Below are 16,802 nucleotides of genomic sequence, written 5' to 3' on the forward strand. Positions count from 1 at the left end.
CTCTTAAGCTTTCTTTTCTCTTCTTCGTTCTTCTTTTTGCTCCTCTGACTGAATAATTTCTGCTGACTTATCGTTAAATTCATTGATCTTTCCTTCTACTTGATCTAGTCTGCTGTTGAATCCCTCTGAGGATTTTTTCAGTTCTGTTATTGTATTCTTTAGCTCTATGATTTCTTTCTGGTAATTTAAAAATATTTGCTGTCTTTTTATTGAAAATTCACTTTGCTCATATATTGTTTTCAGTAAGTATCTTTATAATGGTTATTTTAAATTCTCATCAGGTGAATTATATAACTCCATTTCATTAGGATCAGTTTCTGAAGATTCGTCTTGTTTCATTTTATTGAACATATACCCCTGTTCCTCATTTCTTTATATTCTGTATTTGGTGTGCACATTAAGTAAAACGTTCACCTCTCCCAGTTTCACAAACTGGCATTGTACAGGGAAAGACCTTCACCAGTCCACCTTTGCCAGAGATTCTGGAGTCCTCTCCAACCTTGGTGCTGGTCAAACTCACTTCCTTTATTCTAAGCAGCTCCTAGGCATCTAGGGTATGCTGGATCCCACTAGCACTCAGAGACAAGCAAGACTGAAACCAGTTCCTCAGACAGCCCTCAGAAAAGCTGTCTTTCCATGTTTTCTGCATCAGGTCATATAATCATGTGAGTTTTCTTTAGCCAGTTAAAATGGTGGGTTACATTCCTGCCTTGCAGCCCTGGAATAAACTTTATTTGGTTATCACATATAATTATTTTTATGTATTGTTGAATTCAATTTGATAATATTTTGTAAATGAGTTTTTGCATATCTATTCTTTTTTATAATATCTTTTGTTTTGGCGCCAGGGTAATCTTGGCTTCATAAAGTGGAAAGTATTCCCACCTATTTTATTTTCTAGAAAATACTGTATAGAATAGGTGTTGATTTTTTTTTTTTTTTTTTTTTTTTTGAGACGGAGTCTCGCTCTGTCACCCAGGCTGGAGTGCAGTGGCCGGATCTCAGCTCACTGCAAGCTCCGCCTCCCGGGTTCACGCCATTCTCCTGCCTTAGCCTCCCGAGTAGCTGGGACTACAGGCGCCTGCCACCTCGCCCGGCTAAGTTTTTGTATTTTTAGTAGAGACGGGGTTTCACTGTGTTAGCCAGGATGGTCTCGATCTCCTGACCTCGTGATCCGCCCGTCTCGGCCTCCCAAAGTGCTGGGATTACAGGCTTGAGCCACCTCGCCCGGCCTAGGTGTTGATTATTTAAGATATTTGTTACAATTCTTCATTGAAACCACCAGGGCTTGAAGGTAACTGTTTAGGGAGATATTTATGCTTTAAATTTTCTTAGTGTTTAAGACTGTTTGAATTGGGTACCTCTTATTAGGTGAGTTTGGGTAAATTGTGTTTTCTGAGAAATTGGTTCATTTTATCTAAGTTATATTAAATTTGTGTAGAGTTATTCATAGTTGTTATATTACTGTCTTGATGTCTGCAGTGTCTCTAGTGTTATCTCTTATTTCTGACGTTGGTAATTTGTGTTACTCTCTCAGCAAGATTGATAGAGGTTTGCAGTTTTATTGATCTTATTATTTGTAGCTTTTTGTTTCATTGATTTCTCTATTGCTTTTCTGTTTTTTATTTCACTGATTTCTGCTTTCATCTTTTTATTTTCTTTCTTTTGCTTACTTTGCATTTAGTTCGCATTTCTTTTTTGTAGATTCTTAAGGTGGGAACTTAGGTTATGATTTGAGATTTTTTTCTCTTCTAATGTATGCATTTAATGCTATAAATGTTTCTATAGCACTGCCTTAACTGTTTTGCTCGAATTTTTAGTCGTCGTATTTTCCTTTCATTCCATTAAATGTATTTCTAAATTTCCCTTAAGACTTTTCCTTTGACCCGCATATTGTTTAGATATATGTTATTTAGTTTCCAACTGTTTGTAGATTTTTCTGTTATCTGTCATTGACTTCTAGTTTAATTCCACCATATCCAGAGAATGCCCTCTGTGTAATTACAATTCTTTTAAATTTTTGAGGATTGTTTTATGCACAATATGGCCTACCTGATATTTATTCTGTGAACATTTGAAAAGTATGTGTAGCTTGTGGTTGCTGGGTGGATTGTCTACAAATTTTGATTAGATTATCATGATTATGATGGCGCTGAGTTCACCTCTATCCTTGATGATTCTGTCTCATTGTTATGGATCAGTTCTTAAGAAAGGGGCACTGAAATCTTTAGCTGTAATTGTCTGTTTGTCTATTTCCACTTTCAAGTTAATCAATTTTTGTTACACATATTTTTTAGCTGTGTTATTTGGTGCATACACATATACAATTGTTGGTGTCCACTATTTAATATTTCTCTCTGTCTCTGGAAAATTTTCTCTGCTTTGAATTCCATATAACTTGATTCAATGTGGCCAGTCTTGCTTTCTTTTGATTAATATTTGAATGATAAATATTTTTTCATTTTTTTACTTTCAGCCTCTATATATCATTATATAAAAAGTGAATTTCTTGTAAATAGCATAGCTCAGATTTTTAAATTTACTTTTTCTATCTTTTAATTGATATATTTACACTCTTTATATTTAATGTAACTATTGAGATGTTAAGGCTTAAATCTGCCATTTCTTTGGCTTTCTGCTTTTTCTGTGTTTTTATTTCTTTGTTTTCTTTTGTCTCTCTTACTGTGGACATTTTTTACTCTTCCATTTTGATTTATTTATAATGTTATCATGTGCACATTGCTGTATAGCTTTTTCAGTGGTTCTTCTAGGTGTTACTTTATTAATTAATTAGTTAATTAAAGAGACAGGGTCTTGCTTTGTTGCCCAGACTGGAGTGCAGTGGGGTGATCATAGCACACTGCAGCCTCAAACTCTTTGCCTCATGCAGTCCTCTAGACTCAGCTTCCCAAAGTTCTGGGATTATAGGCATGAGCCACTGTGCCTGGCCAGCATTACTTTATATATACAAAATTTATAGCTGTCTACTGTATACTCATTTTGCCAGTTCAAGTGAAATAAGAAAACCGTACCTCCCTTTATATCCCTTTACCTTTCCCTAATTATAACACAGTTGCCTTAAACATTTCCTCTACATACATCTTGAACCACATCAGAGACTGTTGCAATTTTTGCTTGAACTTTCAAACTTAATTTTGAAAACTCAATAGACAAAGGAAGTTTTATTATATTTATCCATATTTTTACTTACTGTGTTTTTTTTTTCCTTCTCGGTGTTCTAAGATTCATTCTTTTATGGTTATCTTTCTGTTAAGCAAACTTTCTCTAGCCATTATTTCAGGGTAGGTGTGCTGGCAATAAATTGTCTTAGTTTTTATTCATCTAAGCATGTCTTGACTTCTGCCCTTGATTACTGAAGGATATTTCACTGGATATAGGATTAAGCTTTGACAGTTCTTTTGGCACTTGAAAAATGTGCCACTTCCTTCTCCAGGTTTCTGATGAGAAATCTGCTGTCTTTCAGATCTTTTTTTCTTTATAAGTAAGGTCTCATTTCTGCCTTGTTACCTTAAAGACTTGTTTTTTCTTTGTTTTTAGTGTTCAGAAGTTTGACTATGATGTTTATTGGTATAGGCATATGATATTTATAGGTTTATTGGTCTACACCAGTAACCTTTTTGGTGTGCTTGTTTGTTTCTGTAGGTTTCCGTCAAGTTTGGGAAGTTTTATGAATTAATTATTTGAACACTCTTTCTGGCCCAGCCTGTTTCTGTTCTTCCCTGACCTCCAAGGCGTGGATCTTAGCTTTTTTGTTATACTCTCACAAGTACTTGAGGACCTTTTCATTTCATCTATTTTCTTTCTGTTTTACAGATTGGACAATTTCTGTTGTTCTCTCTTCAATTCTCTGATTGTTTCCTTTTTCCCCTCCATCTTATTTTGTTCCTCTAAGGAACTTTTTATCATGGATATTTTATTTTTTAATTCTGAAACTTCCTTTTTTTTTCCTATAGCTTCTGTTTCTGTGTTGAGACTTTCAGTTTTTTAAAAGTTTGTTGCAAGCATGTTTGTACTTGGTCATTGCATCATTTTACAATGGCTGCTTTAAAAACGCCTTTGTCCAGTAATTCCGACATCTCTGTCATCTCTGCTTTGGCATCCATTGATTTATTTTTATTCAGTTTGATCTCCCTTACTCTTGGTTTGACGAATAATTTTCTATCATAACCTGGTTATTCTGTATGTTATAATACAAGGCTTTTTTTTTTTCTCACTGTTTTGTCAGGGGAAGGTGCGGTACAGCCTCATTACCACTGGTTCAGGGTGAAATCAGGTTCCAGCTTAGCCTCTATTGATCCAAGAGTGCCTGGGTTTCCTTGTTAATGCTGGTGTGTACAGGACTTCCAGATCCATGCTAGGCCTCGACTGATACTTCCCTAGATGAGAGGAGCTGGGGTGACTTCCGCTTTCCACACAGCTTCCACTGACGCCATATGCATGGCCTCATTACTGCCAAGCGGTGGAGAAAATTGGAACATCTACTAATCCTTTGTCATGATTCCCATAAAGAGCAGGAGGGAGTTGCACCTACTGGTTTAGATGAAACTCCAGGCTTCCCACATGGCTTTTATTATCACTGGGGGATGGGATGGGCCTCACTGCAGCTTGGCAGGAATGAGTGTCCTGGCCCCTTACTATGTGGCCTTCTCTGGTGTCACTCCGTCAGTGGGTTGGGCCCCTGGTGAGGGCAGGAGTCTTAGCTGTCTGTTCAGCATTTGCTGGCCTGGAGTGGAGTAGGGCCACGGTTTTTTTCTGGGATGCTTGGTTGGAGTACACTGGCCAGTGTCTAAAAGTTTCTCGTCCTACTAGGTTGCACCCTTTCTGGTCCTGTGGTTAGACACACAGGCGTCAGTTTTCGTTTGGCCCATTGGTGTTTCCAAGTTGCCAGTTTCTTTAGCTTCCAAACCTGGGATGTGTAAGACACTGTTTGCAGCTACCACTGGGCCATCCCTTTGGTCCCAAGGCCTATCTGCCTGCTTCTTTCTACCATTCAGATTTTTCCTACATTTATTTTATATATAATATGCACTTTTATTTATAAACATAAATATGTGATATTTATTTTTAGTGGGAGGAGTAGAGGAAAATGCATTTTCATCTTTCTGAAAGTGGCAATCCCCCTAGATTTGTTTTCATTTTAATTTATACTTCTTGTGGTTTGCTGAGCCTCTTGACTCTAAATTTGTCTTTCACCAAATTTGAGGCATTTTGACCATTATTTTCTTCTAATATTTTTTTTTTCTGTCTCATCTTCTTTCTCTTTTTTATGTGAGGTTCTAATCACATGTACTGTTCCTTTTGGTGTAATCCTATAGATCACTAGGGGTGTGTCCATGTTTTTCACCATTGTCTTCCCTCTCTATTTTTTATATTGGATAATTTATATTTAGTGCCTCAAGTTCACTGACTCTTTCTTTAGTCATTTCCAATCTGCTCTTAAGCCTAAACAGTAAATTCATTATTCAGTATATAATATGTGTCAGGTTTAGAATTTGTATTGGATTCTTTTAAAGTTTCAATTTCTCTACTAGGATTTACTGTTAGTTTTTTATTACAGCAATTTTTTATTATAAAGTATTACATATTCTCTTTTGTATTCTGAAGCATATTTGTAATCGCTACTTTGAAATTCTCATATGCTAAATCCATCATCTGAATCCTGTTGGGATTAGTCTGCACTGATTGCATTTTCTCTTCAGCATAGGTCCTTTTTTCCTTTTTCTTTTACGTATAATAATTTTGAATTGTCTCCTGGATATTTTATTGTTACATTGCACAGGCTCTGGATTCTGTTAAATTTAAAGTGTTCATTTTATTAATTTGTTTTTAAGCCAGTTAACTTGGCTGAGTGTGAACTCCCAGCTCTGTCTTTCCTGTGGCAGGTAAGCCCTGAAACGCAGGTGGTTCTTGCTCTGGAGTTGGGCTCATAGAGGCTTATGCTCCCCGCGTGCATATGCATAACTGAGAGGCGAGTCAGAGATCTGGGGAGAGATTGTGTACATCTGTATACATCACTGTGGGCCTCCCTTGTGGCTCTTTCCCTTCTAGGATTTTGCACCTCACTCTCCAGCTGCTGCTTTGATAGTTCCAGCCTCTTTAGGTTCTTCAAGCTAGGGAGACGGAGGGATCCTATCTGAGCATCAGCTGCCTTACAGCGCTGACCCACAGCGTCTTAAGTGAAAAGCCGTTCCTTCGTCTAAGTGGCAACTCCTGTCCGTTTCTGCTTGTCTTTGCGTCTCTCTGGGGCTTTCAGGGAATAGTTTTTAATCTGACATCCAGAGATAATGGATGTTACCTAATAGCAGGCGTTCTGCCATTCCTGGACGCGGAAGCTGTTTTGATTTCAAGAATTTCGTTTTATATTACTTCCATCATTACAAAGAGAGTTTTGGAATTAGGAGATGAAGTATACGTGATGAGCCAAAAGTTAGGTTAGATGGAAATAATTCAACATTTTTCAAACTATGATCTTTAAATGTATACAGAGATTAAGATACACATTTATTTGAGGGGACCAGTATAATGGAAAGGGACTATCTCTGGGATTTATTGAAATCATTTGCTCCCATTGGGTGGCTGGGAACATCATTACTTGGAACAAAGGACCTCTGAAGATCCCTGAGGCCTTTCATTTGGGAATCACTGATTGATGTCTTTGAAAGAAAATTACTTGTTTACATCCTCAGAGGAAGTGGAGTTGTACAACTTGAAATTATGCCACTCTTTGTATATGAAAATTATGCTTTTGATGTGATCAAAAACAAAACACTCAAAGTCAAAGATGATTATCTTTTTGATCATTGGTTAAGTTCAAGTCAGCGTGATACCCAGATGTAATGCTCATGGTGAGCAGGGCAGGTAGCACAAAAGTAAGTTTGGGTAAAGAAAAACTACGTGATGACCTGATTATTTCCTAAATTATCATATTTAACAACGCACCAACTGCAGTTAAATCATTTATCACACTCAAAGTTAAAATACTCATTGAATGAGAACTCTTCACTTTCTATATTCAATCACATAAAATAAGATTTATATTATATATAAGAAATAAAACCAATAGAAGTGTTTCTTGCACTCAGTAGGAGTTTTGAACTCTTATGTCAAATTTATTTTTATCTGCCTGCTACTTTTTTTTCTTTTTTGAGACGGAGTCTCGCACTATCACCCTGGCTGGAGTGCAGTGGCGTGATCTCCGCTCACTGCAGCCTCTCCTTCCCGGGTTCAAGGGATTCTGCTGCCTCAGCCTCCCAACTAGCTGGGATTACAGGTGCCCGCCACCATGCCCAGCTAATTTTTTGTTTGTTTGTTTGTATTTTTAGTAGAGTCAAGTTTTCACTATGTTGGGCAGCCTGGTCTTGAACTCCTGACCTCGTGATCTACCCACCTTGGCCTCTCAAAGTGCTGGGATTTCAGGTTTGCACCACTGTGCCCGGCCTGTCTGCCTGCTCTTAAGATTGATTTGATTTGCTTCAGAGGTTGATAATTCATTTATATTTACTGTTAATATTATTACTATGAAAAACAATAAGAATGATTTTATTCATGTCATGTATTGTGTGTATACTGTTGACCAAGAGCTAGAAAACTGTACACACTTCACCTTCCCTCAGTTATATGATTTCAACTCAGTACATGATAATTTTAAGAGAAGAATTGCTATTCAACAAAGATTTTTTCTTTCTTGTCTTTCATCTTTTCGATTTACTAAAAATAGATGCTTGGCCAACTTGTTCACTTATACCATTGGCATCTGAGCATGCAGAGGCTAAATGTGATAGTATAATGAGTTTCAAATTACTCAATTCAACAGTTCTCTGCTATTAGGAGACAAAGGAACGCAATATGTGTCATTATTCTCATGAGCCACGTGCTCCGGTTTCTCTAATGCAGAGCTGAATTAACAGACATTTCTGTTATTGCTATCTCTACGCTCAAGAATGCCAGCAAGTCTTGAAATTAGTCTCAGCTTACAAAAGGATGTTTCTCAGTCCATAAGGAAATTCCTTAAAGATAATGGCATGGTGTTCATTTGGAAGCAAATACTTAAACACGACAAGACTATTTAGGAAAAGAATATATTTAGACTATGTCATTCATTTTATTTGTGGAGTGATTCATTAAATATTAGCTTAAGTCATGAGATGATATCTGGATTCACGAAAATACATACTAAATTAGAACTGGAAGCTTCTTTGGTAGTTATCCAGTGGAGAGAATTTCAGGAAATGAGGGGTGAATCTCACTGGAGTGAGCTGCTATTCCATTCAGACACATGAATTATGCCTGCTGTTGCATTCATCATCCCCAGTTTCTACTGACTCAGGATGAGCGTGGATGACCCAGAACTCAGGTTTCTGAATGCCTCGTGTGAACATGTTACAGTCTCAACACTTGTAGAAACACACTGAAGTTTGAACTGTGTGGTGTCTGAATTTAGATTGTTTCAACAATCACGTTGATGTGCTAGTTACCCTTGGTTGTCACTGGAATCTGAATGTTTGTCTCCTCCCCAAATCATGTGTTGAAACCCAATCCCCAGTGTAGGAAGAAATGTGGCCCTTACAAGGTGATTAGGACATGAGGGTGGGGTCCTCCTGTGTGGGATTAGTGCTTTTATAAAAGAGGCCCAGAGAGCTCTCCCGTCCCTTCTGCCATGTGAGGACAATGAGAAGGCACCCAAGCAGACTAAGACAGTTACCATCTAAGAGGTACTCTGAGTGTTGCTTTAGTCTGGTCTGGCTGTTATAACAGAATACCATAAATTGAGGGACTTAAAAACACCAGAAACTTATTTCTCACAGTTCCAGAGGCTGGGAGGTTTTGGATCAAGTTGCCAACAGTTTCAGTGTCTGGTGAGGGCCTGCTTCCTGGTTAAGACAGCACCATCTCACTGTGCCATCACATGGTGGAATTCCCAGGGGCACCTTTTATAAGGGCATTAATCCCATTCATGAGGGCTCCATCCTTATAAACTAATCACCTCCAAATGCCCCACCTGCTAATGCCATCATCTTGCAGCTGAGGGTTTCAACATATGAATTTTGGGGGGACACAGTTATTTAGTCTATCACATTCTTCCCTTGGACACCCAACATTCATGCTCTTCTCACATGGTTTCAATCCAAAAGTCTAAAGCCCAAAGTCTTAGCTGAATGTCATCTAAACCAGATATGGGTGAGACCCAAAGTACGATTTATCTTTGGGCAGAATTCTTTTCAAGCTGTGAAACTGTGACCAGACGAGTTGTATGCTTCCAAATACAATGGGGGCAGGCAGAGGATAGACATTCCCATTCCAAAAGGAAGAAGTAAGAAGGAAGAGGGGAGGGAGAGGTGCAGAGAAAGACCAGAACCCAGCAGGACAAGTTCCATCAGACCTTAAAACTTGAGAATAGCCCTCCTTGGCCCACGCTCTGCCCTGCAGACCCATGGGGAAAGAGGTCCCTATCTTCCAGTCACACTGGGGCAGCAGCTGTGTCCCAGCACTTATGCCAGGCAAGGATTGGGCTGCATGACTTTGGGGATCCCCTGCCCCTGTAGCAGCTTGTGCCTGTGCCTGTGCCCCACAGCTCTCTGGGACTGGGGTTCTAATGGCTGTGCTTGGAACCCCGGTGCTTTGACATCTAGGTGGAGGCCATCGTGCCCCCTCTGCTCTGTTGAGTGCAGCCCTCACCACACCAGGGTCCCCAAGAACCCCTGCTGGGGTGGCTGAGGAGTGTGGTGCTGGAGAGCAGGGAGCGGAGCCCAAGAGGTAAGGCAGTGCACATCAGGGCAGGGCAGGGCACCTCTCCGTCCTGCAGGTACCAGCATCCCTCCTTTGCCTTCTCCCATTGTCTTGCACAGCAGCTCCTGGCTTCTGTTGGGATAGCTGACTAATGAATGTCTTTATTAAATGGTCCTTTGGCCACACCCCACCCCTGGTATTCTCTCCCAAACAGGCTTTCTCATTCCTTTCAAAATAGATAGGTTGAACATTTCCCAAATCTTTAAATTCTGCTTCCTTCCTTTTACTTTTTTTTTGTCTTTTGTTGTTGTTGTTTTTTGAGACAGAGTTTCACTCTTGTGACCCCGGCTGGAGTGCAATGGCACGATCACTGCAACCTCCACCTCCCAGGTTCAAGCGATTCTCCTGCTTCAGCCTCCCGAGTAGCTGAGATTACAGGTGCCCACCACTATGCCTGGCTAATTTTTGCATTTTTAGTAGAGAAGGGGTTTCACCATATTGGCCAAGCTGGTCACAAACTCCTGACCTCAGGTGATCCGCCCGCCTAGGCCTCCCAAAGTGCTGGGATTACAGGCGTGAGCCACCATGCCCGGCCTGCTTCCTTCTTAACTAACAATTCCATCTTTAAGTCATTTCCCTCTTCTCCCATTTTACAATAAACTATTAGAGAAACAGGCCACTTCAACACTTTGTTTAGCGTATTTCCTCAGCCAATTTTCAACTTCATTACTCCCAGTTTCACCTTCCACAAAAACTGTGAACAGAACATGAACATGGTGCAGTCAAGCTCTCTGCCACTTGGTAACGAGGATCACCTGTCCTCCAGCTTCCAGTAACATGTTTCTCATTTTTTATCTGAGACCTCATTGGAATGACCTTTACTGTCCATATTCCAACCAACATTCTGCTCAGGATTGCTTAGATATTCTCAAAGAAAATGGAGACTTTCTCTACAACTCTCCTCTTTTCTTTCTGGGCCCTCACCAGAGTTGCTGTAAACAGTCCATTCATGAAAATGTAGGCTTCTTCGAGCATACATCTCTTCCAGCCTCTACCCATAACCTGGTCCCAAGGCCACTTCCATATTTCGAGGTATTTGTTACAGCAGCACCCCACTCTTGGTGCCAATTTCTTTTTCTTTCCTTCTTCGTTTTTTTGAGACAGATTCTCACTCTGTTGCTCAGGCTGCAGTGCGGCGGCAGGATCTTGGCTCACTGCAACCTACACCTCCCAGGTTCAAGCAATTCTCCTGCCTCAGCCTCCCAAGTAGCTGGGATTACAGGCACCTGCCACAATGCCCAGCTAATTTTTGTATTTTTTTGGTAGAAACGGGGTTTCACCATCTTGGCCAGGCTGGTCTCGAACTCCTGACCTCAAGTGATCACCGCAGCCTCCCAGAGTGCTGGGATTACAGGTGCTAGCCACCGTGCCCAGCTGCCAACTTCTATCTGTGTTCATTCAGGCTGCTATAACAGAATACCAAATGTTGGGTAACTCATACATAACAGGAATGTGTTTCTCACAGTTCTGCAGGCTGAGAAGTTCAAGACCAAGGTGCTAGCAGATTTGATGTCTGATCAGAGTGTGCTTCCTGGTTCACAGACAGCCATGTTCTCATGTGCCCTCACATGGTGGTAGGAGTGGGGGGTCTCTCTGAGACCTCTTTTATGAGGTCTCCCCCTTCATGACCTAATCACCTCCCAAAGGCTCTTACGACCAATCCCATTTAGGATTAGATTTTAACATAAGAATTTTGTGAAAGACACAAACATTCATTCTATAGCAGGTGTGTTAAGCATTCAGCACTCAGCTAGGTGCAGTGAGGATCACAGAAGCGTGAACCATGGTCTGTTTCCAAGGAGCTCATTTGGGCACATTTGGAAAATTGGGTTAAATGCCTTTGTGCAGTTGAAACCATTTGGAATTCATAGATGGGAATATTTATTATGAGGACCATGCTTTGAGCTGAACCTGGTAGGACTGGAATAGAAAGAGGTATAACGGAAAACAGAACAAAACACAAATGACCACCAATCAGTTGTTAAGGTATTGAAACAGAAGAGAAGCCTTATCTGGGGAAATGACAGGGTAGCATTACCACTCAAACAGGAAGGGTCTTAACTATGAAAGAGTCAAAGTAGCAGGCAGGATATGCAGAAAATTGAGAGTGGACCCCTCCCTTACACCTTATACAAAAATCAAATCAAGATGGATTAAAGACTTAAATGTAAAACTCAAAACTATAAAAACCCTAGAAGAAAATCTAGGCAATGCTTGTCAGGATATAGGCATGGGCAAAGATTTTGTGACAAAAATGTCAAAAGCAGTTTCAAAAAATGCAAAAATTGACAAATGGGATCTAATTAAACTAAATAGCTTCTGCACAGCAAAAGACACGATCATCAGTGTGAACAGACAGCCTACAGAATGGGAGAACATTTTTGCAAGCTCTCCATCTGACAGTTGTCTAATATCCAGAATCTACAAGGAACTTAAACAAATTTACAAGGAAAAAACAACCCCATTAAAAAGTGGGCAAAGGACAGGAACAGATAATTCTCAGAAGAAGACATTCATGCAGCCAACAAACATGAAAAAAGCTTAACATCACTGATCATTAGTGAAATGCAAATTAAAACCACGATGAGATACCATCTCACACCAGTCAGAATGGTGACTATTACAAAGTCAAGAAACAACAGATGCTGGCGAGACTGTGGAGAAACAGGAACGCTTTTACACTGTTGGTGGGAAGGTAAACTAGTTCAGCCATTGTGGAAGACAGTATGGTGATTCCTCAAAGACCTAGAACTAGAAATACCATTTGACCCAGCAATCGCACAACTGGGTATATACAAAGGAATATAAATCATTCTATTATAAAGATACATGCATACATATGTTCACTGCAGCACTATTCACAATAGCAAAGACATGGAATCAACCCAAATGCCCATCACTGATAGACTGGATAAGGAAAATGTGGTACATAGACACCATGGAATACTGTGCAGCCACGAAAAGGAACAAGATCATGTCCTTTGCTGAAACCATCATCCTCAGCAAACTAACACAGGAACAGAAAATTAAACACCGCATGTTCTCACTCATAAGTGGGAGCTGAACAATGAGAACAGATGGACACAGGGTGGGGAATAACACACATTGAGGCCTGTGGCAGGGTAGTGTGGGGAGGGAAAGCATCAGGAAAATTAGCTAATGAATGCTGGGCTTAATACCTAGGTGATGGGTTGATAGATGCAGCAAACCACCATGGCACGCGTGTACCTTTGTAACAAACATGCACATCCTGCACATGTATCCCGGAACTTAAAAAAAAAAGGTAGCAGGCAGGGTGAGTGATGTTTGTTGAAGCAGAGGAAGAATATGCAAAAATCACTATTTGTGGAGCTGAAACCAAAAGCTGGGAATTCCCGTGAAGTCTTTAGAAGTGAGGGAGCAGAGAGCAGGGTGGTGGCCAGATATGAAAAGTGGATGTAGAGGGGAAAAGAGGGATGTAATTCAAAGACAGCAGCTTGATTTTAAGATCAGATGACTTGGGAAATACTGCTTTCCATGAGGAAATTGGAAATAATTGGAAGGAGCTGGTGAATTGAAGGTAAAAAAGCCAATTGGCGAATGAGGGAGGGGTAAGCAATTGTTACATGAGGGATTTCTTCCTAAACACTGCTGGCCTCCTGCCTTGTTTCTCACTGCTGTCTGCAAGGCAGACAGTCTTTTCTGCTGGCAGAGCGACAGTTCTTTTTCTTCTTTCCTGATCTGGGCCCATTAAGTTCATAAACAGTAACAGCATGGTCTCTGACTCTCTCCGTCAGGCCAGTCATGGCCATAACCCTATGTGATTCTGCAAGGTCTTACTGTGGCGCAGTGATGAGAGTGTATCTTCATTGGTACCTGGGCAGACATGTTATCTGTTCATCCCCATTGGCTTATTCCTCTTACCTTCCATTTGATCTTGGGCAAGGCAAAGGGTGTGGCCAAACCCCACTGATGTCATTTTTACTGTCAAATTTAAAGCAGAGATATTGGGTATCCAGTAGGCCATCAGAGATAACATGTCTTTATCCATTTGTGTTTTTCAAAGTTTTACAATTGACGTGTTAGGTGCCGACCTGTTGTTCAGCTCAGGAGGCTGCAGATGGTCTCACTGGGGTGCTGTGACAAGGTCTTGTGCTGTTGTTACTCTGCTCATTCCTGCCCAGGCTTTCAAAGAAGGGGAGGCCGAGGCGGGTGTATCACTTGAGGCCAGGACTTCAAGACCAGCCTGGCCAACATGGCAAAACCTGTCTCTACAAAACATACAAAATGATCCGGGCATGGTGGCATGTGCCTGTAATCCCAGCTACTCAGAAGGCTGAGGTGGGAGAATTGCTTGAACCCAGGAGACAGAGGTTGCAGTGAGCCAAGATCGTGCCACTGCACTCCAGCCTGGGCGACAGAGAGAGACTGTCTCAAAAAAAAAAAAAAAGAAAAAAGAAAAAAAGGAAACAAAAGAAAAAGAAAGAAAGAATGGGAAGCCTAGAGATATGCGTTTAGGTAACTCAAACCCTGTACATTTTCAAATCCCAAAAATTCTAAGAACCTGTTACATTCTAATCTGCATTGTCATAGGCAGCGAACACACAGAGTCACACAGTTGCCTGAGCTTACCAGAGACTGACAAACTGAGTTTGCTTTGGACCAACAATAAGAAAGTAAATTAAAGTAAAAAGACCTTTTCAGATTTGACACCAAGCAAAAATCATTGCCCACACAGTTATGTCCATTATAGCTGCTGTTGATGACATACCTATTGTGAGTCAGGTGTGTGCTAAATACTCGACATTCACATACCCACTTTGTCACGAACTAGTGAACTAGCAGATGGAGATTATTTTGCCCAATCTACAGATGGGGAAATTGAGGCCGAGAGCTCAAAGAGGTTGCTCAAGGCCACCCTAGTAATGAGTGTCAGGCCCACGCTGCCTTACTTCCTTTGTAGTTATTCAGAAGACCCACGGTTTCTGAAAGACCTCGAGAATTTGCGCCACTGCTACCTCCCAGTCAGGATTCGCAAGGCTAGGAGAGGACAGGCAGGGTCAACCCAGGGGAAGAAGCCTTGAGGAAATCGGTAATGAATTTCCAAGTTCGATGCGAGTGAAAATGTTTCAGACCGTCTTGCCTGGCTCTGCTGATGTGTGGTCAGAGGCGGGCGAGCTCTATGTTTCCCAGAGCTCTAAATCAAGACAAATGCTGGCACTGCAACCCTGATTGCCTCATTTACTCTTGTCCCCGCAAAAAGATTGAACGCCACACTGCTGACACAGAGAAGGAATTTAGTGTTGGTTGCTGAACAGTGGAGCTGAAATGGACACGAGAGGTCATTTATTCCCAGCCTTAATGTGATGAGGAGAGCAGAACTTGGTGATGTCAGCTGACGCACTGCAACCACACTGTCTCTTGCTGCTGTCATTATTAATGCTATTGGCATCATCAATATCCATAGGCCATTTAATAGTCACTAGTAGTTTGAAAAACAAGATCATGTGAATTATGATGATGCGTTATATGTCACTCAGTGATTCTAGGTATCTTTCATCCTTACAATGATAATTTCATTGGATTCATTGGTAAGGATTATCATCCAAGCTCTGCCCCTAACCGTGGAGAAAGGGGCTCACGGGATTTGCTCCCAGCGAGGCCTCAGGTCAGGCTGGCCTCGGCCCCAGCCGGCCTCCCCACAGCTCTCCCTGCTGGCAGTGCTCAGGCACGTGCCCCTGGTCCCGGGTTAGTATGCCACTTGGCCTTGAGCCCAGGAGGAGCCATCAATGACTGTGTGCCGTCCCCAGTCCCACCAAGGAAAGTGATGGGTGGGCCGCAGCCTCCACACTCCACGAATCCCATCGCGTCTCACGTCCTCAGTCTGCCTCCCTCCAGGCCTTTGCAGGAGGCACCTCCACCCTCAGACCTCTGCCACTCCCAGAGGACCCCTATGTCCTCCTCCCTGCGTCTCTCCTTCTCTTCCCTCCCTGCTTCCCTTTCATCCTTGAGCAGATTTGGCACTGAGTTGTCAGGTCCTCATCAGCTGACGAGGGAAGCAGTGTTTCCTGTGCTCTGCACGCTGTGTAGATGAACGTTTGTGTTCTCAGGTGGCCCCTGATATGGTTTGGCTGTGTGTCCCCACCCAGATCTCACCTTGGATTATAATAATCCCTACATGTCAAGGGCGGGACTAGTAGAGGTAATTGGATTATGGGGGCAATTCCTCCATGCTGTTCTCGTGATCGTGAGTGAGTCTCACGAGATCTGATGGTTTTATAAGCGTCTGGCATGTCCCCTGCTGGCACTCCTCTCTCCTGCCACCCTGTGAAGAGATGCCTTCTGCCATGATTGTAAGTTTCCTGAGGCCTCCCCAGCCATGTGGAACTGTGAGTCCATTCAACCTCTTTTCTTGATAAATTACCCAGTCTTGGGTATTTCTTCATAGCACCATGAGAACGGACTACTACGGTCCCTGACTGTCAGAACTGCCCTAAGCTTTGGGCTCCTTTGCAAGCTTCCAGATTCGTATATTCCAGCCTAGTCACATCTTCTAGAGGCTGCCCACTCTCCTTGGCTTATGGCCCCCCTTACCCCATCCTCAAGCCAGCAGTGGTGAGTGGAGCCCTTTTGTCATGCTTCTAATCTCTCTGATTAGGGAAGTTCTCTGTTTTTAAGGGGGCAAGTGATTAGATTGCACCCCCTGGGAAAATCATATATAATCTTCTGATATTGAGGTCCAGAACCTGAATTCCATGTGCATAGTGTCTTTTGCCAAGTAAGGTACCATATTCACAGGTGTGACACCAGGGGTGCAGGTCCTGCTTGCCACAGCACCTTCACACCCAGGATGGCACGGATAGCAGGTGCCTGCTGGAGAGTGGAAGGCTTGGAGTAGGGAATGCGGCCGGGTGCTGCTTCAGGCACTCCGTGCTTGTAAATCTTGATGTAGGTCATGCAGTCATAGCCAGGGCCCTCAGACATGGTTGCTGTTTTAATCCCATTCTATGATGAAG

General features: G+C 41.8%; 1 protein-coding gene across 5 annotated transcripts in view; it reads left to right on the forward strand.

Moving 5' to 3' along the window:
- LOC105497448 (gamma-aminobutyric acid type A receptor subunit alpha5) overlaps nt 1-16,802 on the forward strand; it is an 81,481-nt gene that overhangs the window by 52,095 nt on the left and 12,584 nt on the right. The window lies entirely within an intron of this gene.

The sequence above is a fragment of the Macaca nemestrina genome, chromosome 7 (genome assembly GCF_043159975.1).
Source record: "Macaca nemestrina isolate mMacNem1 chromosome 7, mMacNem.hap1, whole genome shotgun sequence".
NCBI classification, from domain to species: Eukaryota; Metazoa; Chordata; class Mammalia; order Primates; family Cercopithecidae; genus Macaca; species Macaca nemestrina.